Source organism: Rhinoderma darwinii, chromosome 5, assembly GCF_050947455.1.
Source record: "Rhinoderma darwinii isolate aRhiDar2 chromosome 5, aRhiDar2.hap1, whole genome shotgun sequence".
Classification (NCBI taxonomy): domain Eukaryota; kingdom Metazoa; phylum Chordata; class Amphibia; order Anura; family Rhinodermatidae; genus Rhinoderma; species Rhinoderma darwinii.
The window spans coordinates 153749267-153771273 of NC_134691.1; positions in this window are offsets into that span (position 1 = coordinate 153749267).

A 22007-nucleotide genomic window follows, 5' to 3' on the forward strand; every position below is an offset into this window, starting at 1 on the left:
AGAGATTCTGAGATTTTCTCATGACACATTGTACTTTAAATCTATAAAAATGCAAAATTTTACCGCTAGCTTAAATGAATTTGCTTGTAAAACATATATACCACATAAAATAGCTGCGTATTAACATTTCCCATATGTGTACTTTAGATTGGCATAGTTTTTTTTAACATCCTTTTAATTTTTCTAGGACGTTACAAGGCTTAAAACATTAGCAGAAATTTCTCACATTTTCAAGAAAATGTAATAAGGTACATTTTACAGGGACCTGTTTAGTTGTGAGGTGGCTTTGAGGGGCCTACACAATACAAACCCCCATTTTAAAAACTGCACCTCTCAAAGTATTCAAAACCGCATTTAGAATGTTTCTTAACCCTTTTAAGTGTTTCACAAGAAATAAAGCAAAGTAGAGGTGAAATTTACAATTTTGTATTTTTATTTTATCACAGAATTTCATGTTTAATCCATTTTTTTTTTAAATTCTATAACACAAGGTTTTACCAGAGAAACGCAACTTTTATTGCCCAGATTCTGCAGTTTTTAAAAATATCCCTCATATGGCCCTAGTGTACTAATAGACTGAAACACAGGCCTCCGAAGCAAAGGAGCTCCTAGTGGATTTTGGGTCCTTTTTTTTATTTTATTAGAATATATTTTAGGGGCCATGTCAGGTTTTGAAGAGGTCTTGTGATGCTGAAACAAAGGAAACACCCCCAATAGACCCTATTTTGGAGACTACTCCCCTTGAGGAATTCATCATGTAGTGAGCTTTTTGACCCCACAGCTGTTTCATAGATTTTATTAGAATTTGGATGTTATAATGAAAAATGATTTATTTTTTTTCACCAATAAGATGCAGTCTTCGCTAAAAAAAAAGTCCAAGGAATGATGAAGAAAAACCACCCCAACATTTGTAAAGCAATTTCTCTGGAGTAGGGAAGTACTCCATATGCGGGCATAAACTGCTGTTTGGGAACACGGCAGGGCTCAGAAGAGAAGGAGTGCCATTTGGCTTTTGGGGTGGAGATTTTGCCGCATTGGTTTCTTAGCACCATGTTGCCTTTGCAAATCCCCTGTGGGACAAAAACAGTGGAAACTACCCAAAAGTGACTCCATTTGGGATACTACACCCCTTGAGGAATTAATCTAGGGGTGTAGTGACCATTTTGACCCCACAGGTATTTCCTAGATTTTATTAGAATTGGGCAGCGAAAATAAATTATATATATTTTTTTTCCAATAAGACATAGCTTTAGCGCAAAATTTTTCATTTTCTCAACAAATAAAGGAAAAAAGAACCCCAACATTTGTAAAGCAACTTCTCTGGAGTACGGAAATACCACATATGTGGTCATAAACTGCTGTTTGGGTACACAGGGCTCAGAATGGAAGGAGCACCGTTTGGCTTTAGTGGGAGGAGATTTTGCTGTATTGGTTTCTGAACGCTATGTCGCATTTGTAAAGCCCCTGTGGGACCAATACCGTGGTAACCCCCCCCAGAAGTGACCACATTTTGGAAACCACACCCCTCAAGGAGTTCACCTAGGGGTGTAGTGAGCATGTTAACCCTGCAGGTGTTTTCAGAAATTAGTGTGCCACCATGAAAAGACCGCTCTAATTATTATGCTGTATTTCCCGGTTTTAGAAACACCCTACATGTGGCCCTAATCTTTTGCTTGGACATTCAACCAAGCTCCGGAGTGAAAGAGTACCGTGCGAAATTGAGGCCTAATTTGGCAATTGGTTCACAATTGCAGGGACTCTGATGTGAAATAATAAAAGAAACCCATGAGCAGTGACCCCATTTTGGAAACTGAACCCCGCAAGGCTCAGAAGGGAGGCAGCGCCATTTGGCTTTTGGAGCGTGGGTTTTGCTTGGTGGTAGTTTTTGTTTATTACTGGTGTTTCCGTTTATAATGTGGGGGCATATGTAATCTGTGCAGATTACATCAGGGGCATAGTCAGGTAGTATTATAATGGGGTGAAAAAACAATAAAATAATCCGTAGATGTGTGTTAGGGTATGTGCACACACACTAATTACGTCCGTAATTGACGGACGTATTTCGGCCGCAAGTACCGGACCGAACACAGTGCAGGGAGCCGGGCTCCTAGCATCATAGTTATGTACGATGCTAGGAGTCCCTGCCTCGCTGCAGGACAACTGTCCCGTACTGTAATCATGTTTACAGTACGGGACAGTTGTCCTGCAGCGAGGCAGAGACTCCTAGCATCGTATATAAGTATGATGCTAGGAGCCCGGCTCCCTGCACTGTGTTCGGTCCGGGACTTGCGGCCGAAATACGTCCGTCAATTACGGACGTAATTAGTGTGTGTGCACATACCCTTACGCTGTGAAGCAATCCTTCGTGCAAAGGCCAGTGTCGCACTGATAAATGGCATCCTTTATTTTCCCCCTTTTGGTCCACAATCCGCACCTTTGCAGTTTGGGGAATTTTGCTGGGAAAGTGTCCTGGTTTAATACGTGCACCCTTGCTTCCAGCATATAGGTTTGGGGCCTCCCCTTCCTGGTTCCCTAATTTTAGGGCCTTGATAAATCGTTTCTTGAAATGTTCCCCTCTGGCCTGTACAGCTGCATATTTTATTTCCTGACTTTTTGGAGCCTTAACTATTTTTTTTTTTTTTCATAGACTTAGTGGTAAGAGTGCTGTTTAATTGAGGGAAGAGCTGTAGTTATAATTGGTACCATTTTGGGGTATATGCAACTATTTGATCACCTTTTTTTTTTTTTTGGGAGGCAAGGTGACCGAAAAAAAGCAATTCTGGCATAGTTTTTTAAATGTATGTATATGTGTGTGTATATATATATATATACACACACACACACACACACACTACCATTCAAAAGTTTAGGGTCACTTAGAAATTTCCTTATTTTTGAAAGAAAAGCACAGTTTTTTTTCAATGAAGATAACATTAAATTAATCAGAAATACACTCTATACATTGTTAATGTGCTAAATGACTATTCTAGCTGCAAACGTCTGGTTTTTAATGCAATATCTACATAGGTGTATAGAGGCCCATTTCCAGCAACCATCATTCCAGTGTTCTAATGGTGCATTGTGTTTTCTAATCATCCATTAGCCTTCTAACACAGTTAGCAAACACTTTAAAACCCTTGTGCAATTATGTTAGCACCGCTGTAAACAATTGTGCTGTTTAGAGGGGCTATAAAACTGACCTTCCTTTGAGCTAGTTGAGAATCTGGAGCATTACATTTGTGGGTTCGATTTAAACTCTCAAAATGGCTAGAAAAAGAGAGCTTTCATGTGAAACTCGACAGTCTATTTTTGTTCTTAGAAATTAAGGCTATTCCATGTGAGAAATTTCCAAGAAACTGAAGATTTCCTACAACGGTGTGTACTACTCCCTTCAGAGGACAGCACAAACAGGCTATAACCAGAGTAGAAAGAGAAGTGGGAAGCCCCGCTGCACAACTGAGCAACAAGACAAGTACATTAGAGTCTCTAGTTTGAGAAATGGATGCCTCACAGGTCCTCAACTGGCAGCTTCATTAAATAGTACCCGCAAAATGCCAGTGTCAACGTCTACAGTGAAGAGGTGACTCCGGGATGCTGGCCTTCAGGGCAGAGTGGCAAAGAAAGCCATATCTGAGACTGGCTAATAAAAGGAAAAGATTAATATGGGCAAAAGCATACAGACATTGGATAGAGGAAGATTGGAAAAAAGTGTTATGGACAAACGAATCAAAGTTTGAGGTGTTTGGATCACACAGAAGAACATTTGTGAGACGCAGAACAACTGAAGAGATGCTGGAAGAGTGCCTGACGCCATCTGTCAAGCATGGTGGAGGTAATGTGATGGTCTGGGGTTGCTTTGGTGCTGGTAAAGTGGGAGATTTGTACAAGGTAAAGGATTTTGAATAAGGAAGGCTATCACTCCATTTTGCAACGCCATGCCATACCCTGTGGACAGCGCTTGATTGGAGCCAATTTCATTCTACAACAGGACAATGACCCAAAGCACACCTCCAAATTATGCAAGAAGTATTTAGGGAAGAAGCAGGCAGCTGGTATTCTATCTGTAATGGAGTGGCCAGCGCAGTCACCAAATCTCAACCCCATAGAGCTGTTGTGGTTGCAGCTTGACCGTATGATACGCAAGAAGTGCCCATCAAGCCAATCCAACTTGTGGGAGGGGCTTCTGGAAGCATGGGGTGAAATTTCTCCCGATTTACGTCGGCAAATTAACCGCTAGAATGCCAAAGGTCTGCAATGCTGTAATTGCTGCAAATGGAACATTCTTTGACGAAAGCAAAGTTTGAAGGAGAAAATTATTATTTCAAATAAAAATCATTATTTCTAACCTTGTCAATGTCTTGACTATATTTTCTAGTCATTTTGCAACTCATTTGATAAATATAAGGGTGAGTTTTCATGGAAAACACAAAATTGTCTGGCTGACCCCAAACTTTTGAACGGTTTTGTGTGTGTGTGTGTGTGTGTGTGTGTATATGTGTATATATATATATATATATATATATATATATTATATACACACACACACACACACACACACACACACACACAAAGCGTTCACCATGCATTATAAGTTACAAGTTAACTTGACTCTGTGGCTCTGTACGATTCTGGCGACGCCAAATTTATAGCGCTTTTGTGTTTTACAGCTTTTTGCACAATAAAATAACTTTTGTAAAAATGTTTTTTTTGTTTTTTTTTTACATTTTTTAGTCTGAGGAGTTGTGTAAGGGCTTGTTTTTAGTGAGACTAGTTATAGTTTTTATAGGTAACCTTTTTGGATACATGCGACTTTTATCATTTTTTTTTTTTTATTCCAATTTTTGTAGGGCAAAGTGACCAAAAAAACAATTCTGGCATTTGCTTTTGTTCTACGGCGTGGAATATATAACAATATTTTTATAGTTGAGGCTGCCACTGTTGCGGCGATACCAAATGTGTACGGTTTAATTTATTTTTTTCAATAATAAAAGACTTGATAAAGGAAAAAGGGCGATTTGTGTTTTATTACTTTAAACTTTTATTATTTATTTACAGCTTTTTAATTTTTTTACACTTTTTTTTTTTCTTTTAGTCCCACTAGGGGACTTGAAGGTCCAACAGTCAGATTTATTTTCTAATACATTGCACTACCTATGTAGTGCAATGTATTAGATCTGTCAGTCATTCACTGACAGCAAGCCAATTAGGCTCCGCCTTCGTACGTGGCCTAATCGGCTTCCATAATGGCAGACCAGGAGACCATTATTAGGCCTCCTGTTGCCATAGCGGCAGATTTGCTACCAACTACGATCCTGAGAAGCTTTCGATCGCTGCATCTATGGGGTTAATGGCAGGGATCGGCGCTAGCTCCGGTTCCTGCCGTTACAGGAGGGTGTCAGCTGATACCCACGGCTGACACGGGCTCAGCTTCTGAGCACGCAGCATCTTGCCGTCGGTATCGGAAGCCTTTAAGGCCCCGCCTCCAGAAGGGGCCTGGAAGGCTTCCGTACTAGGCAGGCCGGGAGGCATTAGGCCTTCGGTTGCTATTGCAACCACCGGCACCCCAGCGATTAGCTGCAAACACCTTAAATGCAGTTGACTCCAAACATTTCGAGATTATGAAAATACTAAAAAGATTCTGGTGTATTCTCATTGCAGATATGGACTTGGTGGATCAGATCACTCATCAGTCACGTTCCGAAGGGGTAAGAATATCAGGGACAGAGTGATGCATAGTTTCTTTGATCCTATACCACAAAAAGGAACATGGCTTGATAGGAAGATTCCAGGTACATACAAATGTGGTAGTTGTAGAGCTTGCAACTTTATTCAGAATGGGAGGAAATTCAAAAGTGCCACTACCGAAATCGAGTATGATATACGAGATTTTGTGAATTATAAAACAACATGGGTGGTGTATCTTATTACAGGTACATGCCCACTGAATTATGTGGGTAAATCTATTCGGCAATTTCGACGCCGAATTATAGAACATGTACGAGATGTGACAAATTTCAGAGATACTCCCATATCTAAGCACATACATGAAAAACATCATAGAAGAGCAGAATGTCTAAGATTCCAGGCGATTGAACTGGTCCGTCCTCCAAAACGGGGATGGGACTGGGACAATCTAATCCTGAGAAAAGAGGCCCAGTGGATCTATAGACTGGCATGTATACAACCAGAAGGTTTAAATGAGCAGACAAATTATACCTGCTTTATGTATTCATCTGGAGTCATCTATTACAGTCATATGAGCGTTTTTTGTACTTGCTTTATTTAAATTCACATTCATCTGTAATCATCTATCAATGAATAATTTGTAGTCTCAAATATTGGTATAATTGTCCCTCAATATGGACAGTATTTACTATTGTAGAAAACACTATTATTGCCTACTCATCCACACCTAGTGTGGGACCAGGGGGTTTGTTAGATTAGGGGTTGCCAGATTGCAGTGTTGAGCTGGACAGCAATCTTTGTTCTCACGTTAATATTTTGCTCCGCCCCCCAGATGGGAGGGCTAGAGGCAGTAATGAGATGCATTCTGCGGCCTCTCTCTGCGCCTGCTCGTTTGGCAGGATGATGTTGATGATGATGGCGGTGGTGGGTTTCCGGGTACGGCAAATGATGCGCCGGGAGTCACATGACCATACGTCACGGATGACATGGGCTACTGTGATTGGCTGTTTTCGAGGCTTAGCCTCAGCCCAAAGGGAGGAGCATTAATTATATAAACTCTGAGTCCTGAGTGAAAGGTGCCGCTGATATCAATGCGAGCACGCTTCTGTGTGTGTAACAGAATATCTGTTACAGTTCTATATCACTGGCGCAAAAGCCAGTCTGACAAAAGTACAGACCCCTGATGAAATAATATATAGAAACGCGTAGGGTCAGTTGAGAGAGGGGTCTTAGCGTAGGTGACCGGGGTATCGTTGGGTAACCCCAGCACTGGGGTACATAGGAGCGGTAACTGCAGGCTCTGGTGTGGTGTAGGGTCCCATTCGCTGATACACCGATGTTTGAACGCTGTTTGATCCCATATATTCAAGCATACTCAATTATAGGAGGGTTCGCAAATGAACCAGCAATTGCAGTATATATTTAATACATTTTTAAACAAGCATGGTGGGCTCTTCTCACAATGGTGATTGTACCCCTGTTTTTAGAGAGTTATTTAATAAAAATGATAAGTTTTACTCATTAGTCACTTCAGTGAATTGCTATAGAGGAAATAAAAGTATTTTTACGTTGCTTCTTAATGAGGCGAGTCATTAATTTAGTACCCTTATCCCCATGAGCATATGTTTTATATTTCAAAATTTGAAGGGATTTAGCAGATTTGACATTCAAAAGATCAGCTTGGACTGAGGCTAAGTGGGAACTCTTATGAATGGTCTCTAAAGCGGCAATCTGTCCCAGTACTGAATTCAGTTCCTTAACTCGGGCCTTTTTCCACTCGTGTACCCAATGCGATAAGCGCTCCCCTCACGAATGCCTTATGCATCTCCCAAAGAATGGGTTCTGAAACTTGTGGATCTTTATTAAACCTAAAAAATTCTGCCAGTTTATTTTCCAGCGGACTCACTTCAACAGAATTTTCCAAGAACGTGTCATTTAGTCTCCAATTCCAACCACGAAATGGGAGGTCCTTCATGGAGAGTTCAATAAAAATCGGAGCGTGGTCTGAAATCGTGATGTTACCTATACGCGAGGAAAGAGCCACCGACAAGTATCTACTAGACAAAAACCAGCAATCTAAACGCTGATATGAATCATGAGGTGTGGAATAAAAAGTGAAATCTTTTGTAGACAGATAGTGAGTTCTCCACACATCTACCAGATGCAATTCGATAAGTGCAGTTTTGAGACTTCTCAAATCTCTATGTGAGATATGGAAACGTGCGGAAGATGTATCAATATTCGGATCTAAAACTAGATTGAAATCTCCCCTCAATACCATCAGCCCTTCAGTGAAGTCTTCCAAGTGTTTTGGCATATTAATTATCCATTGTGCCTGTCCCACATTTGGTGCATAAACATTTGCAAGGGTAATTTTCACATTCAATATAGTTCCTTTAATAAAAAGATATCGACCCAAAGGATCAATCTAAGTACCTTCCAAAAGGAAAGGGACAGTGTCTTTTATAGTTATAGAGACCCCCCTAACAGCTGTCTGGTATGGGCAATGGAACCATTTATCATATGGTTTAGTAGGTAAAACAGGAATGTGACTTTTTTTTAAATGCGTTTCTTGTAACATAGTGAATACCTGACTCCTCTTTTGAGGTACATTCAGTCCCTTAACATTAAATAACGCTAATTTAAGTGACGTCATCGCACATATGTTGCAATGTGGCAAGCACAATATCATCCATACATGACCAGCACAACAATGAAAACTATATACAGTAAATTTTTATCCTCTACATCCTGCAAGCAAAATATATCATGAGATGAAAAGACAAGATCACACCCAAGATCAAACTGCCCGGGTGTGAGAACCATCTGCCACCCCAACATAAAGGATGTCAAGATGCATAAGGAAAGAATTGAGGGAAGAGAGGGGGAGATCCAGCGTCAGAGATAAGAAAATCAACCTCTGAATACATATGTAGCGAAGAAAGTATATATAATCGGGCAAAACCTATTGTGTCAGCTAAGACTATCTCCTAATTCAAAAGGACAGTTATTGTCACAAATATAATAGGACATATGAGAGTGATGAACCTGAATGCAGTATTATCATATAAAAACTCTCATCTTGTTCACTAAAGAAACTGAAATCGCCTTCAATAACAATAGGCAGCAAATATATCAAATGGGCACCCATACAATCAGTTCAAGGATACATAGGTATTCAAGAACAACGTAAGTTCCCATTCCAGAAAAGAATTGGAATTAACACATCCAAAGTCCCCATCGCATCAATTTGCACCTTTCGCAATCAAGTTCTTGTATCTCAGATTTTATTCTCGATGCCATGTGCCAAACTTGCAAAGGTGGTAGACGCGGAAAATCCGGGTCCATTTGGGCAGGTAGCCAGGATGGGACATCTATCGGCGAAATTCCCAACTTCTCCCGTAACTTGCGAAGATCAGCCGAAGTGCGAACAACGATCTGACGTCCATCTTTAATGGTCGCCAGGCCAAACGGGAACAGCCATCGCACTGGAAGCTTCTTGGCCCTCAGCGTCTCAATTACTGGTTTTAGGATCCGTCATTTAGCCAGAGTACTTGGGGCAAGATCTTGGAACAATAAAATAGTAGTACCATCATACTGTACTTCTGGAAGCTCTCTTGCCGCTTTAAGTAATGCCGCCGTATCCACAAAGCTTAATAAGCCGCAAATAACATCTCTGGGTGGTTCAGCTTGTGCAGGTTTGGGTCTAAGTTCCCTATGCACCCTTTCCACCACTATTTTTCTGGCCCTCTCAGGCCCGCTCGAAAGCTTAAATGGATATAAATTTTCAAACATCATAATAGAAAAAAATGTATAGAAATGGGGTTGGAAGAATCGGATTTGGAAGGCCTAGAGGCCTTGGAGGGGTTACTTGAGGAATCTGATAGAACCCCAGGTTTAGGCCCTTTCACCAATCTCAAAATGAAGAGTAGAAAACTGCCACCAATAGGAAACTTCACCAATGTGGATTTATTTGTAGACCTGGTGGGAGACGAGATACAAGGTTTGAGTCAGGATATGAGGGGTATTGACAACAATTTGTCTTGGTCTGAACGGTTAGCTCTGACCACCTTGGAGAAAAAACAAAATATTGTTTTAAAAGCATCTGACAAAGGTGGTAACATCGTAGTTATGAGCAGGGAAGACTACAAGAAAATGTGTGAGGACATTTTACTCAATCCTGACTGTTACACCATCTTAAAAGACAATCCCACAGCACGGTTCAAAAAGGAGCTTTTGGGCATTCTGAGTGATGCCAAGAGCAGATCCCTGATTAGTGCTAGTGAGTTTGGTTTTTTGTATCCACAGTTTCCCATCATGGCATGTTTTTATAGCCTGCCCAAAATCCACAAAGGGTATCCCCCCTTACGTGGCAGACCGATTGTTTCAGGCATCAACAATTTAACACAGAACGTGAGTACATATATAGATCAGGTGCTGCGTCCGTTTGTACTGGGTCTCACATAAATATGTACGTGACACCATGGATGTTCTGAAACAAATTGAAGGTATTACTTTGGAGCATAACACACTATTGGCTAGCTTGGATGTAGAGGCGTTATACTCGTCTATTCCACATAAACTTGTTTGTGAGGCGGTAGAGTACTTCCTTAGATCCAGAGGTACTCGGTTTGTGGCCCATAACCAATTGGTATTACAGTTATTACATTTTGTTCTGGAAAAAAATATATTTATCTTCGAAGACACGATCTTTCACCAGCAATGCGGTACAGCTATGGGGAGTCCCACTGCTCCCACCTATGCAAATTTATTTCTTGGCTGGTGGGAAGAAACAATTGTCTTTGGGGACAAGTTTACCAAATGGACCTCATCAATAGGAATATGGATAAGATATATTGATGACGTGCTGTTGTTCTGGAACTCAACAGTTGAGGAGTTCAATAGTTTTGTAGCAGCCCTTAATAAAAATGATCTAGGGCTAAGGTTCACCAGCGAAATTAGTGATCAAGAACTATCCTTTCTAGATCTGAAAATCACAAAAACAATGGAGGGCACAATTAGTACAATTAGTACAAAAACAGCAACCAACAGTTTCCTACAATGGAACAGCTGCCATCCCTATCCCCTTAAACGTGGTATTCCTAAAGGCCAGTTCATGAGAATACGCCGTAATTGCAGCTCCATGGATGATTTTGAGAGACAAGCACAGGAGCTCAAAAATAGATTGAAGGATAGAGGTTTTCCCATGGGAGTAGTTAGAAAGGCCTACGAGGGAGCGAGAGATGCGGATAGGCAGAGTCTTCTTGTCCCTAAAAAACGTAAAGAAGAAAAAGTTACGAGACTCATAGGCACTTATGACTCTAAACAGGGTGAAATTATGCAAATCCTCAAAAGGTACTGGCGTATCCTTAGCACTGACACAGACTTAGCAGATCAGATCACATCATGGCCTTCAGTCACGTTTCGGAGAGGGAAAAACATTAGGGATAGAGTTATGCATAGCTGTTTTGACCCTATCACATCAAAGGGCACATGGTTGGATAGACAAATACCAGGCACATATAGATGCGGTAGCTGTAAGGCTTGTGACTTCATCCTAAGGGGAAACAAGTTCAGGAGTGTCGTCACAAAAGAGGAGTACGACATTTGTGATTTTGTCAATTGTAAAACAGCAGGGGTGGTTTATCTGATCATGCCCATGCCCCTTAAACTATGTGGGCAAAATGATGCGACAATTTCGGCGCCGGATAAGGGAGCATGTCGGAGATATTGTCCATACAAGGGATACTCCGATATCTAAACATGTACATGCCAAACACCAGGGTCATGCAGAATGTTTAAAGTTTCAAGCAATTGAACTTATAAGACCTCCCAAACGGGGAGGCGATTGGGACAATCTCATTCTACGAAAAGAAGCCCAGTGGATTTACAGATTGGCATGTACACAACCAGCGCGTTTAAATGAACAGACAAACTATATGTGCTTTATATGAACATACATTTATATCATCCATTATCGGGCAGCCAAGTCCATATGGCTGTTTTTCTTCGTAAGGTGGCTTTCAAGCAAATTGATATGGCCAGTGGGTCAGCTTGTGTGTAATCAATACTTTACAATGTGAGGGACATCGCACTTATCCTTTCAATATGTACTTACAGTGGAGGAGTTGTTTTTGAAGGCAGTCTTTTTGCGGTTTGGAACTGATCCGTAAAACCTATTTCCCATATCGTCACACTCCCTCCTTTATCGCTGGTTTTGGCAGCATGGGCGATACGTCCGTGGCTTCCACTGCGCCTGCGTGTTCTTCTTGATGCGGTCGATGATGGTTCCGGGTTGTCAGCTGACGGCCGGGAGTCACATGGACAGGCGTCACGAATTCGGGGGACGCATGTGATTGGCTGGTTCGGGTAGCGCTGCCGAGAACAGGGGGTGGAGCTAGGTGTTTAAAGCAACTCATAGCCCCGCTACGAAGCATGCCGCGGACATCAATGCGAGCATCCTTCCGTGATGTACAGCAGAATACCTGCTGCTGAAAATATATATCGCTGGCAATCTGGCCAGAGTGACCAAGACACAGACCCCTGAGGATAAGTATTTGAAACGCGTAGGGTCTTTTTTGATTTAGGGATTTTTTGCATAGGGAACGATAGCATTGTGTTATACCCAGCACTGGGAGTTTCCGGTGTGTCAATCTCGGACTCTGATGTGTACTTGGGATTCAAACTATTGTTGTGCCCAATATTAATGCTCATCCCGAATGTATATCTGCAAAAACACTGTGCTATGTTCATGAAATTTAACAGTGTTCAATGTTTAATACGTTTTTAATACACACGGTGGGGCTTTTCACAGTGGTGATTTACCCCTGTTTTTAGTGAGTTACAAATAAAAGGTATTTTTTACTCTATTGTCACTTCAGTGAATTTCCTCTCAAGGCCCACCAGAGTCTCAAAGATAACAGACATCGCTTGCGGTAAAACGTCTGCAGAAACGGATTCTGGTAATCCCCGAAGCCTAATATTCCGGCGCCGGCTGCGGTTTTCCTGATCCTCAAACATCAGGTGAGTATTATTAAGAAGTTGTTGGTGTTCCGTCAGGGAGTTATAAACAGCCGCACTGTGACTCAAAATGGAGGACGGCACATTTTCCAAAGTATCAACTCTGTGCCCAATCTGTTGAATATCGCTTTTGATGTCAGCCAGCTCTTTCAACACCGGTGAAATAGCTTGTCAGAACTTTTTTTAAAGTAAGAGCGAGACAGTGTATCCCTGCCCCCATCTGAGTAAGCAGTAGAACTCTCACCGTCAGAATCCTCATCGCATGTTCTGCCAGCTTGTCCCTCCGACTACATAAGTTTTCTCTTCCGAAACGTATCCATTTCCAATTGATTTTTTCCCTGTTTGGAGGTACAAGGCAGATCCTTGTTCTTGTCTTTAGATGTCTTAACCATTCTGTCGACTTAAAAAGCCAGAGAAGCTGTTGTATTCAGAGGTGAAGTGAGGAGCTCTGGAGTTATGCTGCTTTCACGTTGCGTGGTTAGCTCCACCTTTTTCATCCGTTTTTTGAAGCTGAACACGTTTTTTTTAGGTGTTCTTTTTTCGAGATGTTTATGGAACTGTTTTTCTATTGACATAATGAAAAACAGCCCCAAAAAAAGGCTCAAGAATGGACATGCTCTTTTTTTTTTTTTTTACACACTGTTTTTTAAAACTGCAGGGTAAATAAACGCCCCATAAATGAATGAAAAACACAGTTTTTCCCCATTTGATTTCAATGGGCAGATGTTTTGTAGGCGTTCAGCTACTGGTTTTTTAGGCATATGTCGAGGCGTTTACGCCCCGAAATTCGCCTGAAAACACAGCGTGTGAACATACCTTCTGTCGCACTGTTTCAGAGAGTAGACTGAGAGAAGGCAAAAAGAAAGTGTATTGTGTTTTTGTGTATATATACTAGTCCTTCTTAATGAATTAGAATATCATCAAAAAGTTAATTTATTTCAGTAATTCAATTCAAAAAGTGAAACTCCTATATTATATAGATTCATTACACACGGAGCGATCTATTTCCAGCATTTTTTTATTTTAATGTTGATGATTATGGTAACAGTTAATGAAAACCCAAAATTTAGTTTCTCGGAAAATAAGAATATTTTCTATAAGCCCAATTTAAAAAATTTATTTTTAATATCGAAATGTTGGCCTACTGAAAAGTATGTACAGTATATGCACTCAATACTTGATCGGGGCTCCTTTTGCATGAATTACTGCATCAATGCGGAGTGGCACGGAGGCCATCAGCCTGTGGCACTGCTGAGGTGTTATGGAAGCCCAGGTTGCTTTGATAGCGGCCTTCAGCTCGCCTGCATTGTTGGGTCTGGTGTCTCTCATCTTCCTCTTGACAATACCCTACAGATTCTCTATGGGGTTTAGATCAGGCGAGTTTGCTGACCAATCAAGCACAGTGATACTGTGGTTATTAAACCAGGTATTGATACTTTTGGCAGTGTGGGCAGGTGCCAAGTCCTGCTGGAAAATGAAATCAGCATCTCCATAAAGCTTGTCAGCAGAGGGAAGCATGAAGTGCTCGAAAATTTCCTGGTAGACGGCTGCGTTGACTCTGGACTTGATATAACACAGTGGACCAACACCAACAGATGACATGGCTCCGCAAACCATCACTGACTGCGGAAACTTCACACTGGACCGAAAGCAACTTGGATTGATGCCTCTCCACTCTTCCTCCAGACTCTGGGACCTTAATTTCCAAATGAAATGCAAAATTGACTTTCATCTGAAAACACGACTTTGGACACTGAGCAACAGTGTTGGTCCACTGTGTTATATCAAGTTCAGAGTGAACTCAGCCGTCTACCAGGACATTTTAGTTATCTATGATGCTAGGAGTCTGCCTCGCCGCGGAGCTACTGTCCCGTACTGAAAACATGATTACAGTACGGGACCATTTTCTTGCAGCGAGGCAGGGACTCCTACCGTCATAGATAACTATGATGGTAGGAGCCCGGCTTCCTGCAGTGTGTTTGGTCTGGGAAATGCGGCCGTCATGCGGACCGTATATCACGGACCCAACAAACTCGTGTAAATCCGGCTTTAGTGTTAGAATAGGCAGGCAGGAATAGTAGGTAGGACTATGTTCACACCTGTGTTGTCATTCCGTTGTTCTGCTCCGTTAGGTGTAGAACGGAAATAACTGACACCGCTGGTTGCCGATGGAACCCATTGACTTTAATAGGTTTCATGTCTTTTCATAGGTGTATCTGATTTTACCGGACACAATAGCTCCGGTAGAGCCTCTGACGCAGGTGTGAACAAAGCCTTAGTTAGCTGAAAAACTCTAAAAATTGTCAAGTTATCCAACATAGTTTAAAAGTTATAACTGTGTAAACTAATGTACGCCAAAACTTTAAGTTTAGGCCAGGTCATTGAGGCATCGATGAGCCTTGGTCCTGAAAGGGCTAAGGGGAAACATTTTAAATGTCTTGGAATGGCCTAGACAAAGTCCAGACTTCAATCCAATTGACAATCTGTGACTGCTGTACACCAACACAACCCGTCTAACTTGAAGGAGTTGGGGAAGTTGTGTGCTAAGCTAATAAAGACATGACCCAAAGGAATTATAACAAAAGTTGGCTCCACAAAGTATTGACTTTTAGGGGGTAAATACTTAAGCACATTTAATTTTTCGGTTTTAATTGTTTCTATCACAGTAAAGAATATTTTGTACTATCGTAGTAGTATGCATGTTGTATAAAATAAATAGTACAAACCTCCCAAATATCCATTTTAATTCAAAGTTGTAATGTAACAAAACAGAAAAAACACCAATGGCGGTGAATACTTTTGCGAGGCGTATACCACTATGCAGGCCAAGGAACTATATTGCTGGCTGAGCGGTTTGAGGTCTGAAACTTTTGGGAACCCCTTCCGTGGTTTGGTGCCTGCAACAACAAAAAAAATCTTGATGAAGTTTGGAGTGCAATTTAGGCAGTAAGCCAAGTCCATCAGTTATTTATGAGATGTGCTGAAATTGATGAATTGATGAATATCCTGGGAGACTTCCTTCTATGCTATTAAGTTTAAACGTGGAAAAGACCTTTGATAAGGTCTCCAGGCCTTTTCTTAAGGAGACCCCTCTTAGAAGTAGCTGTGGTCTGGTCTTTTCATTTGATCTCCCAAGCGTTTACGGCTTTACTGATAAATGGACTCTTGACCTCTCCGTTTGGATTTCTTTAGGGGGACAAGACAGGTATGCTCACATTTCTTGCTTCTTTTTAATCTGTCTTTAGATCCCCTCCTTTATCATATCTCATCTTCCCCTACTTTTGTGGGTATTTCAATTGGGGGTGATCAGTTACAGGTAGCAGCATATGCGGACGATCCTCTCCTTATGATCTCTAATCCGTGGCATAACTTGATCGTCATCAGAAAAACCAAGATTCTGGGAGTGCTTTCTGGCTATACTTTGAACCTTGATAAATGCAGGACCAGCATTGCCCTCTTGGTCTTTTCAGGTTAAATGGCAGTAACTTATCTAGGGGTAGAAATAACTAGGGATCTTTCTAAACTCTATCGTCATAATATATTGCATCTTTGGAACACATATTGCAGAATTGGAAACATTTCTCCCTTTTATATGTAGGAATGGAAAATCTACTGAAGATGGTCGAGTTCCCTAGATTGTTTTATATCTTGCAATCGCTTCCAGTTTTTTTTACGCCCCAAAGATTAAAAATATATTAATAAATGATAGAGGTCCTATATCTGGTAGGGGGGTAAAACATGTATTCCATATTATGTCCTACACCAACCAATATTAAATGGGGGACTTGGTTCCCCTAATATACAGATAAATAATTTAGCAGCCTGGGCTCAACATACCTCTTGCTACACAGATACGAGACCGGATAAAGCATTCCTTCCAAGTTTAGCTTTGATACCTTTTTTGCCTCCTAGAGGTTAAAGCAAATCCCTTATTGATTACCATATAGATGACACGGCAGAATTCTCTGACTCTTAAACGCCTTAATTCCTAGTATTCTACCTCTTTGTCATTGACACATAACCCAAATTTTCAGGGTGGCAAGTCGCATCGAATCTTCCATACATTTATAGTGTGACGACTGATATTTCTTTTTTTTTAATAAATGTTTTTATTGTGATTTTCACCATAAAGAATTCTTTTACAATGAAACAGAAACATCAAAGTGACAAGGGCATTGTGATAATAACAACGATTGATACTATAGCAGAAGATGCAGCTAATCCTGTGCATAAAAATCAGAAATATATGGGTGTCCGCCATGTCAGTAGCTAGGTAAGGAAAAATGCCCCTATCAGTACATTAAATCATAATAAAATAATAAAATAACAGCAAATCAAAAATAAATCAGCCCCAAAATTTCCCCAAAACACCGCCACCCAGCAAATATTGTATACCCTCTTCCCTTGTGGTAGGCACAGGCATAAATGCCCCAGAGTGTATTAATGGGAAACCTGCGGTCCCGCCTAACAGGTTCCAAACACGTAGGTCCGGGTTTCACATATATTGTTGTTATGACATCGGTGGTGATCCCATCAATACCCTTTCCTGGTACCACACAGTGCTCTGGAAATTGGTCTTGATAGCCTCCCTAACTCGTTGTGGAAGAACAGAGATAAAACTACCCCAAGTGTCAAAAAAAGATTCTATGAGCGCCGTCTTACGTATTGAGGATTCCGTCCAGTCCATCCTGAACAAAAATGTGAATTTATCCAAAAACAATTGGAACGGCGGCGCTCGTTTTTGCAACCAAGTGTACAAAATAGATTTTACACCCACTGCCGCTATCATATGCAATAATTTACCTGCTCCCCATGTATAGTCATAACATCCTTTGTCCAGATATCCAAAATAGGCCACAAGGCATCATTGGGAACGAAGTTAGTCAGGTGTGTTAACCCCTTAATGACCGGGCCATTTTGCACGTTAATGACCAAGGATTATTTTTTGTTTTTTCACGGTCGCATTCCAAGAGTCGTAACTTTTCTTTTATTCCGTCGACATAGCCGTATAAGGGCTTGTTTTTTGCGGGACGAGTTGTATTTTGTAATTGTACCATTTTTAGATGCTTATAATATATTGATTAACTTTTATTAACTTTATTTTAGGAGAGAATTAAAAATAAGCAGCTATTCCAGCATTAATTTTCACGTCATAAATTTACGCCGTTTACTATGCAGCGTAAATAACATGTTAACTTTATTCTATGGGTCGGCACGATTCCGGGGATACCAAATATGTAAAGGTTTTATATGTTTTCCTACGTTTGCACAATAAAAACCCTTTTAGAAAAAAATTACTTGTTTTTGCATCGCCGCATTCCAAGCGACGCCATTTTTTTATTTTTCCGTCTGTGGCCGTATGTGGGCTTGATTTTTGTGGGCCAATGTGTAGTTTTCATTAGTACTATTTTGGGGTACATAGGACTTATAGATGAACTTTTATTTTATTTTTTATTGGGGGAATGGGAGAAAAGAGAATTTTGCCGTTGTTTTTTTTGGATGCCGTTCATCCAGCGGTTTAATTAATGTGTTCATTTTATTGGTCAAGTTGTTACGATCGCGGGGATACCATATATGTGTATGTGTTATTTGTTTTGACACTTTTACTAAATAAAACCACTTTTTGGGCAAAAAAAGTTTTATTTGATTTTGACTGTAATTTATTTTTTTTTTTCACAAACTTTATTTAACTGATTGACATTTTTTTTTAAGTCCCACCAGGGGACTTCACTATGGGACCTGTTGATTGCATATATAATGCTTTGGTATACTTAGTATACCAAAGCATTATTGCCTGTCAGTGTAAAACTGACAGGCAATCTATTAGGCCATACCTCCGGCATGGCCTAACAGGCATTTTCTGAAGACAGACCTGGGGGTCTTTGTTAGGCCCCTGGCTGTCATGGAAACCCGACGGCGACCCACGATTTGTTTGCGGGGGCGCCAATCGGGTGACAGAGGGAGCTCCCTCCCTCTGTCAAACACATTAGATGCCGCTGTCACTATTGACAGCGGCATTTAATGGGTTAAACTGCCAGAATCGGAGCACGCTTCGATTCCGGCAGTTGCAGCAGGAGCCAGGCTGTGTATAACAGCCGTGTTCCTGCCACTGATCGCGTGGGTACAGTGTCAGTTCCCGCGCCATCACAGGACGGATATATCCGTCCTCCTGCGCGAACTAGCAGCTGCTGAGGACGGATATATCCGTCCTTCGGCGTTAAGGAGTTAAAGTAAAAGTTCTTATTCTATACCAAAATTGTTGTATCACCGGGCATGTCCACAAGCAGTGATATAGATTTGCGTCAGCCTTGCCGCATTTAAAACAATTAGAGTTAGTATATATACCCATCAGATAACCCCTTGAGGGAGTAAGGTATGCTCTGTGACATATCTATATTCACATTTCCAAATACTTGGCAGATGGTAAATATTTATTTGCTTGCTCCAAGGCACACAGTATATTCCCATAAGTTAGAGTGGAGTCATCTAATACCCATATGGAGAGGGAAACTTCAGTTTCCGCATAATCTATAAGTGTGTGTAGAGCTTGATAGTTAAGAGATATCGCTCCCCTAAGGGCTGATTCAGACGAACGTGACGTTTTTGCGCACGCAAAACATGCAGCGTTTTGCCTGCGCAAAAGCCACTTACCTGCTCCGTGAGGCAGCATCATATGATGCGCGGCTGCGTGCTTTTCACACAGCCGCCATCATTATGACACGCCATTTCGATGTTTGTAAACAGAAAAGCACATGGTGCTTTTCTGTTTACATTCATCCTTTTGACAGCTGTTGCGCGAAACAGGCAGTTCGCACGGAAGTGCTTCCGCGCGACCTGCGTGGTTTTCACGCACCCATTGACTTCAATGGGTGCGTGATGCGCGAAATACGCAGAGATATTGAACGTGCCGCGCTTTTTACGCAGCGGACAAACGCTGCGCAAAAAGCACGGACTGTCTGTACTGGCCCATAGACTTCTATTGGTCCATGTGTTCTGCGTGAAAACCACGCGACCTGCACGGACGCAATTCACGGTCGTCTGAATCAGCCCTAATACTCAGGAGTTTGTTGAATTTTGCATGTACAGCGGGGTTCCAATCCCTATCAGTCAGTTTATGTAGCAGTGTGTTAATATAACTTCTCGCCTGAAAATACATGAAGTGAGGGAACGGTACATCCGGATATTTTTGCAGAAGTTCTGTTCTCGTGTACATCCTTTTTTCCGACGACTGATATTTCTAAATGGACTCTGCTTTGCCTCCCTCCATTATACTGCGCTCTATTGAAAAGGCGCAAAAATTCCTACCTTCAGCACATTACGTAGACGTGTTGAGGTCTTTTTACACCGGCACATTTTGACCGGTACCACGAGTGCAAATCCACGAGACAGCTGGTTGATCGGTGCCCGTTTGCTCCTTTCACAATGAGCTAGTATGGGGACGAGTGCTTGTTACTACTATTGCTCATCCCCATACATTTCTATCCTGTTGGTAAAACGTCTCCCTGTTTACACAATCAGCCATTTGCTCGTTCATCGGCTGATCGTTGACCGATTTACACAGGGCAATTATCGGGAACGAGGATTATGTTAACGCTGGTGTAATTGTGCCCTTAAAGGAAAGGTGTCATAAAAAGTTTTTATTGTTTGTGTTTTTATTTATTTTAATATTATATTTCATTTTATTTATATTTTTACATTACATAATTTTTTATTTCATGAATGCCTTTTTTTTTTTAATCGGGGCTGCCATTTTCACGACACATACACAGATGCAATATGGCAGCTACAGGGCATAGGACGTAGGAACCGCTCCCCTCCCTATCTGCTATGCTTCTAGCGTTCTAACTGAAGAACTGCACATGCGCAGTTCACAGTGACCAGCGTATAAGCTGGTTTGTAGGGGGAAAGCCGACTCCATTGTATCGAAGCATAGCAGGTAAGGTGTGTATGTGGGGTTGAGCTTGTGGGTTGGTGTCTGGGGGGGTTGTGAGCAGGGTGCTTGTGTGTGTGTGTGGGGGGGGGTGCGTGCAGGGTGATTGTGGGGGGTTGTGTGGTTTGCGGGGGGGGGTGCGCAGTGTGCTGGTGTGGGGTGCGTGTGGGGGTGTCTATAAAACATTTTTCATAACCAGAAAGATACAACATAGCAACAACAGGCTAGCATAACCAGGGTGGAAAGGGCCATGGTGGCGGTGGGTACCGGTGTAATAATCGGGGGTTACTGCTAGCCTTTTTACTGGCTCACACTAAGCCCTGCCTTAGTAATGAACATCGTCAAACAGACAACTGCCATTATCCAGGCACTAATAAAGTATTAAAAAAACACAGACACATAAGAAAATATTTTTAATGAAATAAAAACTCCCCCACACAATCCTCGCTAACCATTTTATTTAAACAAAACCGTACATCATCGCAGTAATCCACTGAATCTGTGATGTAGTTCAATAGGGCCAGCGGAACCTGCAAAACAAAAAAAAAAATTTAGGCCTCAAGCACACTTCAGTGAAATGCTTCAGTGTGCTATCCGTTTTTTGAAACGTGTGGCCGTTCCGACAAATATAGAACAGATCCTAGTCCTGTCCGTTTTTTGCAGAACAGTCTCGGCCATTTCATTCTTTTGGTCAGTTGAAACAACGAACCGCACATGGCAGACATCTGTGTACGGTCCGTGTTTCACGGATCTGTGATTTGCGGCCGTATGACGAGCAACGGATGTGCATGAGGCCTTAGTAATATGAAAAATAAAAATACTTATACTAACCTACAGCAGACTTCTGTCTTCTCCCTTCGCCTCAATGTAAAGTAAGGGCCAATGAAAAATAATTCCCTTAGGGCATGTTCACACAGCGCTAAGAAAAAATAACGTGTGAACGGGTTGAATACACTAGCGTTTCTTGCGAAGCGTTTTTTACAATACAGGGATTTTGATGCATTTTTTTTTCAGGTTTTTTATGCGTGTTTTGTGTGCGCTTTTTGCAAGTTTTTGGGCGCGTAGTTAGAACTCCCACTGACTCTGGGAACATTTTGCGCATTTTATGCACCAAAGAATTGATCCAACACTTCTTTTTTAGGCAACACATTTTTTAAAAACACTTGCATAAAAAAGAGCCTAGTATGTACTAACGGCTCGCTTTCCCATTGATGTAAATGGGAAACTTAATCAAGCGTTTGACGCTTTTTTCGCGTGTTTTTTCACGCATTTTGTGCGTGCTCTTTTGCACGTTTTTTCTTGCATAATTAGGATTCACATTGACCATAGGAACATTTGGCATGGTTTACGTGCCAAAGAATTGACTCGACAT